Raw genomic sequence first — 12,186 nt, 5'->3', positions numbered from 1 at the left:
CCCCTGAACCAGGCTTCAATGACGATGTGTTCGGTGCGCAGATTGTCTTTGGCATTGCAAGGCGGGTTCTACTTTATGAACACTCCAGGATAGTCTTCGGATGAAATGAAGGTGTACAGATCTGCAACACAAGTACCACACACAGCCGCAAGGAATATAGGATTTCACAAGTCCCATCAGCTAACAACTTTTTTGCAAGATGACATCACATCTGTTCGGTCAATATATCGAACCATTTTTTTCTATCGTTCCGGGCTTCGAGATGCGGTTTCCATTGACACGTCTTGTCAAAAGCAGAGATCATGTCCCCTTATTGCGGGATTTTCATCAAAGCGGGCGTGGGTAACACAACTGTGCCATTTACACAACCCTTGGGAAATAGGCGAGTTTTAAGGTGAGTGGGGAGGTGTTCGATATTCACTGCCTTTATAAGGGGATAAGGATCCCCCTTCTTCTCCCACGCCTTCTGTCTTCCTCTGCCTTTCCACCGTTGAGCTCCAGTGCCCAAGTTCTCATCTACTTCCCACTCAAGCTAGCACTCAACCATGTCCGGATCCAGAGGTCAAGGCAAGTGGATGGTCTCCTCCGTCAAGGAGAAGGACATTACTGAGCTTTGGGCGGCCGGGTACTTGGCAAAGGAAATCACCCATCGTCTTCCAGCCCAGGGGCAAGTCGTCCCTACACTGAAGCCCAACGAGAGGGTGGTATTCATCCCTCATTTCCTCCGTGGGATAGGGTTTCCACTCCACCCTTTCGTCCGCAGGCTGATGTACTATTACGGGATAGACTTCCATGATCTATCTCAGAACACTTTCCTCAACATCTTGGCTTTCATCGTCGTGTGTGAGGCCTTCCTCCGCATTCCACCCCACTTCGGGCTGTGGCTCAAGGTCTTCAATGTGAAGCCGAAGCTGGTGGATGGCTATCACGTGGAGTGTGGAGGAGCCATGGTGAGTAAGCTGACCAATGTCTCCTGGCCGAAAGGCACTTTAGTGGAGACTGTAAAGGAATGGCAAAAACAGTGGTTCTATATCACATAACCCCGTTACGCCACCTGGGCTGCCGCTGCCGAATTCAACTCCGGCGCTCCCATGCGACTTACCTCCTGGGTCGAGAAGAGCCCCAACTGGTGTTCGCCAGATGAGCTGATAGCCCTGCAGACGCGTGTTCAAAGCACGGTGGACAAGGATGTCAAACTTGTCGATATAATCCAGGTGATGCTAGTTCACCAGATTCTCCAATGCCAAAGACGAAGCCTCCCTCTATGGGAGTTCAATCCGAAGAAGCACGATACCCTGAAGAGGCTCTTAGAAACCACTCACGAAGACGCCTGGAAGTTGCTCTTCGAGGGCAATGAGACACCGCCGGCCAGAGATTTGGACCGCGGGCACGACATTAACCACCTCGCCAACGAGGTATGTTATTTTTAGCGCATCCCCTACTTTCCTGTTTCAAGGATGATATATATGCTTTTATTATTATTGCTTCTTCAGGACTGGATGGAGAGAGCGAAGCGGATCCAGTGTCCGGCTCCGCTGCCTGAAGAACCAGTCATCCCACATTTAGCGAAGATGCTGGTGTCGCCGCCCTATACGGCGCCGGTGAAGAAGGCCACGGGGAAGGCCAAGAGGGTCCGGAGTGGCCCCCGCCGCAAGGGCGCTTCGGACGCGACGTCCAAAGACAAGACCCGCTCCTCCATCGCCGAAGATGATGATGATGAGGAGGAGGAGGAGGAGGAGGAGGGGAGCGATTCTCCCCCTGATGGGGGGGGGAGATGAGGTTGGCCTCCACAATTCTAGAGGCGGAGGCGCCCAAGAAGGGGAAAGGCCTGCTCATGGGCAGCTCCGCATGGGACGTCGACAGCAGTTCGGAGCGACGCGCCTGCACTAAGCCTCGGGCTGCAGCGTAAGCACTAAGACTCATACATGCCCATAAATCTAACCTATCCTCTTTGTTGTATTGACAAGATTAATTATTCTATTGCAGTCCGGCCCACGATAGCTCCTAGCAATCGTCATCAAGAGGCTCGTTGGACTCAAAAGAGATGGCCAACGAGGCACCGCCAGCCGCTTACTCTCCCAAGGCCAGGAAGAGGTTCGGGAGGTCGTCAAGGCGGCGCCGGAGGGCAATACCTTGGCCGCCGGACACATGGGGGAACAAGCCCCCTTGGAGACTATCGATGGGGGCCGTGCTCAATTCGCCCCCCCCTGCCGAGCATGGATCCGGAGACCCATACGGCCCCAGAGTCCGACAAGCAGCTTCCTTCAAGAGAAGGAGGTGTGCCCGTCCCGCCGGCGACCTCTGTCCAACAAGAGGCACCGGACAATTTATTGGAAGTGCTACAGGGCGCTTCCATTGTGGAAGAACACTGTATCCTTATGGGTACGGTGATTGAGAAGGTTCTGTCCGTTAAAAGTGGACTGACCAAAGCCTGCAGCAGCCTGCTGACAGGTTTTGAGGTAAGCGGCATTTAACCAAGAAAATATCCACATAGACAGTAGCCCCTGAGACACTGTCTGGTGTTCGAAAAGAAAAGCCGGACAAAGGATGAATTAAATTTTGCAGGAAACTAAGCAAGTGTGTCTAATGTGAATAAGCAGGCATCGCTGCTGGCCGCGACTTCTCACACTGTCGAAGTCTCCGGACTGAAGCAGATATTGGAGCGGGCCAAAGGTATGCAATGGCTCACTATATATTCGGAAAGAGTAAATGATGTATACTGACCGTAGTGTCATTATATGTGTAGGGGCGACGACCGAGGTCGCGGCCCTGAAAGAGGCCCTGGCGGAAGCCGAGGGGAAAGCTGTCAAGGAGCAGGCTACTCGCAAGAAGCTGAAGGCTCGGCTGAACGAGGTCCGGAAAGAGCTCCGGGACGTGGTGAAGAAGTATCAGACCCTGGAGGGCGATGTTTCGGCTCGAGACACCGAACTCTCCAAGGCTCTTCAAAGCATGGAAGCGGCCCGTCTGAAGCCCAACGTGCCCTCCAGGAGATCCAAGAGGCCAGGAAGATCACTGCAGGTAAGGCGTTTTGTATGCAAAGCAAATATATAAAGAAGAAGTATTTGTTACTAACCCGGATTCAGAGTTCTCCAGGAGCCTTAGCAGATCTGCCGCGCAATGTGTTCGATGCCGCGGAGTTATTCCGAGTCGAAGAAGGGAGCTCCACAAAGAAATTGTTCTGGTCACAGTATCTTGCGTCAGAGCATCCCGTGCCCTTCACCGATCATCTAAAACAGCTAGTGGAGCTACATAGGGTGGCCGAACTAGCCATGAAGGATTTGATATTCTGGCTGTGGCCAGCCGAAGCTATGCCCGACATCTACTTCGGGCTCATGAAGCAGCTGGTGAATGCCTGTCCTCGGCTCGACGTCGTGAAGTGATCGGCCTACATTGAAGGTGCATGCATGGCCTTCGCCCACTACAAGATGTGGTGGCAAAGATGGACGCCATCGAGCTGACCAAGGGGCTGCCAGAGGGCAAGGAGCACCGCACACCCGACAGCTATTTTATGGATGTCCTAGAGGGGTCTCGCACTGTAGCAATGCAGTGTGGGCAAGACATTATTTTCGAATGAATGCATTCATGTTGCCTTTGCCTTGTATGATGAAGCAAAACTTTTATGTAATATAATGCATTAAAATTTTCTCCTCCCGTGCGGCCGTTTTATGTGAAATCTGAGAGTTGCCCAGTCGTCGGCTTCTGCCCCCACGTAGGAAATACGGGGGTGTTCGGGATGTAATCTAAACACTTTTGATCCAATTGTTTGGTCCTTGAAGGAGGTGTTTAGCGCAACGAACCAACCAATCGGACTATGCGGCTTTAGCACTCGCACTTAGCCATAGGAGTTCGACAATAGAAATATATGCGCAACCCATAGTATCCGGACTAGGATGCTGTAAACACTTGAACGGGTAAGTACCAATCCTTCACATAATGCGGAAAAAATCTCTAAGGATTTGAGACCTCTGAAGAGCTGACCGGCTCTCGCTGCATCATGACAGTCTGTTTTCGGCTTTCTCTAATGAGGTGCTCACTTGGGTCAACCAAGGCAGAATCGTAGTAGTTCTCCTTTACTACCCTAGCTGATATAGCGGAACGTAAGGTAGCAAGCACAGGAGCCGAGCAACCCAACTATTTACCAAAGACATGATTCGGAGCCAATGCATATAGTGCTAAATTCGGGGTGCCTAACTGTACTGTAAAAGTGTTCGGACTTTTGTTGCCATGTTGCGGGGCGCTATGAAGCCCCTAGCAAATTGAAACACACCTGAGTGTACAGGTGTTACCTGATAGAATTACCAGAAAGGAAAAGGCAACAAGAAAGAAAAAGAAAGAATCAGTGATAAGCTAGATCCGTGAAAATTTGGGCGGCAAACTATTTCTATTATAATTTCATTGGTGCGTTGAAGTGCCTTTATACAAGTAGTGCAATAAGCGGAAAGGCTATTTACTATGCCTTCGCCAAGAGAGAGCCACGTGTGGGTCCTGAAGATAGGTAAAGAGATCGTTTAAGAGACCACCTAAGAGTTTCCCAGTATGTCCATGCTTCTTGTTGTCTTGGTGTTTTTTTCCTTCGAAAAGAATCGATGGTCAAGCCGCCAGGAAAGGCCTAAAAAAAGGAAAACCAAAATAAAAAGCGTAATTATGTATGCATGGTACGATGGCTGCCACTTGGTCAGGACGGGGACGGAGGCCAAATTGCTAGTCGAGGTCCTGATGAGCCAAGCTGTCCTTCTGCGGAATGGTTCGAACTCTCTTGAAAGTGTCCGAGGGACCGACCGCCGAATTAAGGTTCTTCTTGACAAGGTCGCCCTGTACCTCTGCCGCTTAGGCAGCGGTGTGCTCCTCAGTGCGGGGGGAGCGTTCCATATTTCCATTGATTGTTATGACGCCGCGCGGTCCGGGCATCTTGAGCTTGTGGTAAGCGTAGTGTGGCACCGCATTGAATCGAGCAAATGCGGTTCGTCTGAGCAGTGCGTGGTAGCCGTTGCGAAAGGGGACAATATCGAAGATTAACTCCTCACTTCAGAAGTTGTCCAAAGACCCGAAGACAACTTCTAGTGTGATTGAGCCCGTGCAGCGGGCCTCTACGCCCGGTATAACTCCTTTAAAAGTAGTCTTTGTGGGCTTGATCCGCGATGGGTTAATGCCCATTTTGCGCATTGTATCCTGATAGAGTAAGTTCAGGCTACTGCCACCGTCCATCAGGACTCGCGTTAGGTGGAACCCATCGATTATTGGGTCCAGGACCAGTGTGGCTGAACCGCCATGACAGATACTGGTTGGATGATCCATGCAATCAAAAGTGATCGGGCATGACGACCATGGATTAAATTTTGGGGCGACTGGCTCTATCTCGTAGACGTCCCTGAGCGCGCGTTTGCGCTCCCACTTGGGGATGTGGGTAGCGTATATCATGTTTACCGTTTTGACCTGAGGAGGGAACTTCTTCGGTGCCCCTGTGTTCGGCGACCGGAGCTCCTCGTCGTAGTCTTTGCTTTGCGATCCCTTATCCTTGTTGTCGGCATTTAACTTGCCAGCCTGTTTAAAACCCAACAATCCCTATTGGTATGATTGGGTGGTTTGTCTGGGGTGCCATGAATCTAGCACAGACGATCAAGTATGCGGTCTAGGCTAGATGGGCCCGAATTGTTATTTTTGAGCGGCTTCTTCCGCTGACCAGGCTTAGAGCCACTGAATCCGGCATTGACCGTCGTATCCTCGGTGTTGTCATTGTTATTTCGACATTTGTACCTGTTGCGTCAAGACTTGTTGTTTCTATTTTTACCTTCAGGGGTGCCGGCGTCGCTTGCATTGTTTTTTCTATGGGCCAGACAACTATCCTCACCCGCACAAAAGCGGGTCATGAGTGCCGTGAGGGCCACCATGGACTTTGGCTTCTCTTGGCCGAGGTGGCGGGCGAGCCATTCGTCACAGATGTTGTGTTTAAAGGCCGCTAGGGCTTCAGCATCCGGACAGTCGACTATCTAGTTCTTTTTAGTTAGGAACCTGGTCCAGAATTTCCTGGCGGACTCTCTGGGCTGTTGAACTATATGGCTTAAGTCATCGGCATCCGGAGGTCGAACGTATGTACCTTGGAAGTGATCAAGGATGGCTTCTTCCAAGTCCTCCCAACTGCCGATGGAGTTTTCAGGTAGGCTGTTCAACCAGTGCCGCGCTGGTCCTTTGAGTTTCAGGGGGAGGTATTTAATGGTATGAAGGTCATCGCCGCGGGCCATATGAATGTGGAGAATGAAGTCTTCGATCCATACCGCGGGGTCTGTGGTGCCATAATATGATTCTATATTCACAGGTTTGAACCCTTCTGGGAATTAATGTTCCATGACTTCATAAGTGAAGCAAAGAGGGTGTGCGGCGCCTCTATATCGGGCTGCATCACAACGTAGCTTCGATGAGTCCGTCTGCGGTGTTCGGCCCGTTCATGACTAGGTTTATCATGTCCGAACAGATGGCCGTCGTCGCATGTCGGGGCATGTCCTCGCGATCCGTAGATTGATATGGTATGTCCTGCTTTATTGTTTAGGTCATATCGAAGGTCACATCTATGATCGTGAGCTGATTAACCTCTGCCTCTGTGATGAGGTGGGGTGGGCTGGTGTTCGGCGCGATGGTGGTATGTGTTCCGGCGCCTCGTCGTGGAACTGAGGTAGTAATTTGTGCTTCGGGTAGCTTTTGGCTGGGCACTTGAGGCCGTATTCTTCAGCTTCTAGGATGTCAGTCCATTTATCATTGAGCAGATCTTGGTCAGCTTGATGCTGTTGCTGCTTCTTTTTCAGGCACCTTGCAGTGGCTATTAGCTAGCGCTTGAAGCACTCCTGTTCGAGAGGTTCCTCAGGTACGATGAAATCCTCGGTGCCGAGGCTCGCATCATCCTCGGAGAGCAGAAGATAATTACTGTCCTCCGAGTCCTCGTGCGTGGCCTGTTTACCAGGGCTAACCTGCCCATCTTCCCGTTCATCTTGTTCGGTAGCTGCGCCAACGGGGTCTTCGTTGTCTTCGACACCTTCCGGAGTGTTATCTTCTCCTGTGGTGGTGTTGCTATCTTTACTGCGGCGTGACTCAGAGCGGCGCTGCTGTCGCCGGCGTTTGGATTGTATCTCGGGAGGTTTATCCTCAACTGGATCTTCTTTGTCATTGTCGTTGTTCTCCTTTCGTGCATCCACCACGTATACATCATACGAGGAAGTGGCCGTCCAGCGTTCGATGAACGGTGGGTCCTAGGCCTCTTCTTCTCCGGCATCGTCATCCATACCGTCGATGTCGTCGGAACCGTAATCGAGCATGTCAGTTAAGTCCTCGACGGTGGCTATGAAGTGGGTGGCGGGTGGGGAGCGAAATTCCCTGTCATCAGCTTCTAGTTTGAACCGGATATAGTTCGGTTGTGTGTCCCTGGCTAAGGATAGATTTTTTAATGAATTCGGCACATCACCCAAGGGTGAGTGGCGGAAGATGTCCGCGCCGCTGAATTCGGTGATCGATAACCGATCATGCTCGACATGCGCGGACGCACATAGTTCAAAACTTTTAACCGGAAACAAGCCCGAGGTTCCGGTGACACAAACTTTACCAAAGGTTAGGTCTGTGTGCGGCTCCAATGCCGTGGTGTCTGTAGCTTCCATGGCGGGGTTGAGCTTCCTGTCCTCGGATGGTGCGACATGCTCCGGATCTAAGGCCAGAGCGGCTACACGTGCAATTTCCTGATTATGGCCGAGACAGATCTAAGTCATGTTCATCAATGCGATGGGGAGTAATTGCCGTGGTATTGAATCCATCGAAGATCAAGTCTCCGCGGATATCCGCGACGGAGTTCAAGCTCCCAAATCTGACCTAACGGCCAGGGGCATAGCTTTCGATCTGCTCCAGAAGGCCCGTGGTGCGAAGCCGCCGAACACAAAGATATGTCCGGGGAGGAAGACCTCCCCTTGGACAACATCGTTGTTAATGATTGAAGGAGCCATCAAAACTTTTGAGGACGGCACAGTGGAAATCTCAATGAAAGCACCAATGTCGGTGTCAAAACCGGCGGATCTCAGGTAGGGGGTCCCGAACTGTGCATCTAGGATCGATGGTAACAGGAGACGGGGGACACAATGTTTTACCCAGGTTCGGGCCCTCTCTATTGAGGTAATACCCTACGTCCTGCTTGGTTGATCTTGATGAATATGAGTATTACAAGAGTTGATCTACCACAAGATCGTAATGGCTAAACCGTAAGAGTCTAACCTGGCTGTGATTATCAGGATTTGCCTCATCTACGGACCTAGCCCTCCGGTTTAAATAGACACGGGAGGGATCTAGGGTTACACAAGGTCGGTTACATAGAAAGGAATCTTCATAGTTGGTCGCCAAGCTTTCCTTCCATGCCAAGGAGAGTCCTATCCAGACATGGGTGGAGTCTCCGGTCTTTCTATCCTTACGGCCCATCTTTCCGGCCCATATCCAATAGATCGGACACCCGAGGACCCCTTAGTCTAGGATTCCCTCAGCGACGTCGACCCAGGCCTGGGTTAACGTCGCGGCGACGTAGGCACGGGCCGGCAAGGGACCGGTGTGGCCGGAGATGCCAGTGGGGACGGTGGCGGCGGCAACGTTCTTCGTGCCGGCGTCGGGGAAAGAGCACGTCCGGGATAGCCATGCGGACGTGATGGACCCCGACCAGGAGGTCGTGGTGCTTGAGGACAGCACCCACCGCGGACCGACGTGGTCAAGCAAGCGGCGGCTGGCGGAGGCGGCGGCGACGCCATCTTGAGGGAGGCGTCACGGACAGCGTCGGAGGGGGCGCCCTAGGCGCCGTCGAGTGGGGCGCCGATGGTGGTGGGGCCGCAGGCCACCTCGGGAGGTACGCCACAGAAGGCGCCGGCCGTGGGGGAGGCAGCCAGTGGAGAGTGCGCCCTGGTGCTCGGGCTAGGGGGCCGTCGGATTGTTGGGACGCAACCGATATAGGGTGGGCCCGGCGAGGTCTTCTTAGGGCCTCTAACCCAGGAGGAGGCGGTGATGGCTGCCATGACCCGGCGCCTACGAGGGCGGGTGGACCGGATCCAGGCCTTCGCCCAGGCCGAGGTGGAGCAGGCGCGGGAGCTAGAGGGTGCCGTGACTGTAAGTTTTTCCTTGCCTTCTGCTTTTTCTTTTCCCATTGCTTCTTCTTCGTGGGGGCACACCAGCGCACCCACTGGGTGTAGCCCCCGAGATCCGAGCCAACTGGGTAGCTGTTGGGTCGAATCTTAAGTTGATGTCCTTGTGTTGACCGTCGCTTCTTGCGGCAACTGGATTCCTACCAGGTCAGCGTCTTCAACAGGCTCCTCGAGAAGCACCAAGAGCTCAAGGAGTAGCTCGACGCCAAGGAGGAGGAGCTCTGCGATGCGGCAGGTATTCTTTTGTGTTTTCTTCTTTCGTGGGGGCGCGCTAGCGCACCCACTGGGTGTAGCCCCGAGATTCGGGCCAACTGTGTAGCAGTTGGGTCGAATCTTATATTGTTGTCTTCGTTTCTGACTCTTTCTTCTGCAGCCGAGGTACTGTCTTGGAGGACCAGGCTGATTCGAGCTGGCCTTCATTACGACTGGCTTGTCACCGACACCGGCTAGGTTGGGGCCGAGGTGGCGAGGGCGAGGGCAGAGGCGACGGGAGCCCGGCAGGCGCTCGACGAAGGCAGCCAGCTGTGGGAGGAGCTGGAGGGCGACAAGGGCTGCCTCGAGGCCAAGGTGGAGCGCCTGAAGGCGGAAGCTGCCAAGGTTGTGGAGGCGCAACTGTCCCTTGCCAAGGTGGACCAGCAATGCGGCAAGCTGGCCGATGACAAGGCCCAGCTCCTGGCCGAGGTGGAGCACCAGAAGGCGCTGGTGGCCGTGGCAGAGGAGACCCAACATGGGGAAACCCGTCATCGGAGGAGGACGAGAAGACGACCGCGGCCAAGGACACCAGGCTGAAGGCGACTCTTGCCAAGGTCACCGAGCTAGAGAAGTCGCTGCAGGAGCGCGACCGCACCCTTGCCCTGGAGCGGCACGGTACGTTGCTTGAAGCACACCACCTGGAGGAGTCCTTCTCTAGTAAGTGCTTTTCTTGGATTCTGCTGGGCTGGGACCCCGGTTTCTTGTCCCTAGTAATTTTTCTCACTTGCTCTTTTTCTTGGCAGGGGCCTTCCCGAAGACGCACAAGCTAGCGGAGGAGGTCGTCCGCTTTCAGCGTGTCCCGCAAGGGATTGTCGGCTCCGGGACCGATCTGCAGGTGGCTTGGACCTTCCCGAAGATCGTGACCACCACCGAGGCTCATCTGTGAGTCTTGGGAGACCAAATGGGGTGGCTCTCTCAAGAAGGTGCAGCGATGAAGGTGGCCCTCTGGGCTGGTTTCGTCACACCGAACAGCTTCACGCTGCTGGCGCGGTGGCTGGAGGCGGGGCCGGATCGGCTTCATGGCTGGCGCGTTTTCCGCCGCTTGTGCTGACGCAGAGTTGGCGCTCAAGTTCGTGATGTCTTGGCAAGTAGACCTGTCACTGGATGCGTTGATGGGCCAGCGAGCCGGCTCGGAGAGCCAGCTGCAGGCGGAGGCCGGCCAGATTGCTGCGCGGGCCAGCTACATCGCCGGGTTCGCCTTCCATGACGAGTTCCGACCAGAGGGGGCGGAATATGGCGGAGTCATGCCTGCTGACGACTACGGCCTTCTAGACGACCCAGAGGGCAGCTCCGATGAGACGGGCATCTACCGCGATGTGGGCACCGAGGAGGGAGACACCAGCACCTCAGTGGACCCAGAGGCCACCGAAGGAGATGCCTGAAGCCGCCTGCTTTTTACCTTAGCAAAAAAATATGTTAGGTACTAGGTTCACCCACCAACTAGGGGTTTCTAGGTGTAATGAATTCTAGCCTTGGGGCCAGCTTAAATTTGAACTTGTGATGTATAAATTTCGTGGCTGTTTGTGTTCTTGCCTTTTGTCCTTCGAGCCGTTTTTCTGCGATTTCCCCTCTCGGGCTCCCCCCCCAACGAGTCTGACGACCGAGGCTCCAGTCCGTGACAAGGAGTTCGGCCTTTGAGAGGAGCACGTAGTATTTTAGCCGTCGAGACGTTGAGCGTGAGCGAAACACCCACTAGGCTGGCTAGCGGAAACCCTACGAAGCCGGTTGGCAAGCAGTCGGTTGTGCGGTAACTTAAAGTGGCATGGCCGGGTTGGTTAACCCGGCGGTCCTTAATTTAGTGTTCGTGGTGCGCTGGTTCTCTGGCCTTGCGCGCTTGCCGCAGACAGCCGGAGCCGGTTCTGTGGCTTAGGGCGAAGTGGAAGACTACGGCCATCCCAATGCGTCAGGAACCACTATGTAAGGCAGCGGGTAGCGACCAAGCCGGACAGCCCCCGGGTCGAGCGATTCGGACCGGTGGCCTGGTTTTATGGAGAGGAAAATAATGCACAAATGTAGGAGACACAATAGCTTGGTCGGAAAGGGCATCCCCGAATGTCGTTCAGGGACTCCATAGTTTGCAGATGATTACAAGAGGCAGCGATACATACGTAGTCACGGCTAACTGTAAACGGCAGAGGAGTTCCGCGTTCCACGGACGAGTTGTTTCTTCGCCGGCAGTGTCTCTCTTGCGCTTGTTTGATTTGCGGGCGTCAATGAGGTAGTAGGTGTTGCGATCACACAAGGCCTTGCTGATGATGAAGGGGCCCTCCCACGGGGAGGACAGCTTGTGCTGGCCGGCTTGCTGCTGGACGACTCAGAGGATGAGGTCACCCTCCCGAAATGCTAGGGGTTTGATCTTCTTGTTGTGGTAGTGCCTTAGGCCTGGCTGATAAATGGCTGAGCGGCTGAGCACTAGGAGACGTGCTTCTTCGAGCAGGTGGACACCGTCTTCGCAGGCTTCTTTGGCTTCGGCTTCGGCTTAGGCTTCGGTATATATCGCGACGCGCGGCGAGTCGAACTCGACATCCGTCGGGATGACGGCTTCAGCTCCGTAGACGAGGAAGAATGGGGTGTACCCGGTCAACCAGTTTGGCATTGTTCGAAGACTCCAGAGGACGGCCGGCACCTCGTGAAGCCAACTGCTAGGTGAACGGACGAGCGGCTTGACGAGCCGTGGCTTGATGCCGGATAGGATGAGGCCGTTGCCCGCTCGACCTAGCCGTTGGACTGCGGGTGTGCAACGGAAGCCACGCCGAGGCAGATGCTGGAGACGGAGAAGTAC

The sequence above is a fragment of the Triticum aestivum genome, chromosome 2A (assembly GCF_018294505.1).
Source record: "Triticum aestivum cultivar Chinese Spring chromosome 2A, IWGSC CS RefSeq v2.1, whole genome shotgun sequence".
Classification (NCBI taxonomy): Eukaryota; Viridiplantae; Streptophyta; class Magnoliopsida; order Poales; family Poaceae; genus Triticum; species Triticum aestivum.
The sequence above is the reverse complement of the archived record's forward strand: the minus strand, read 5'-3'. Positions refer to the sequence as shown.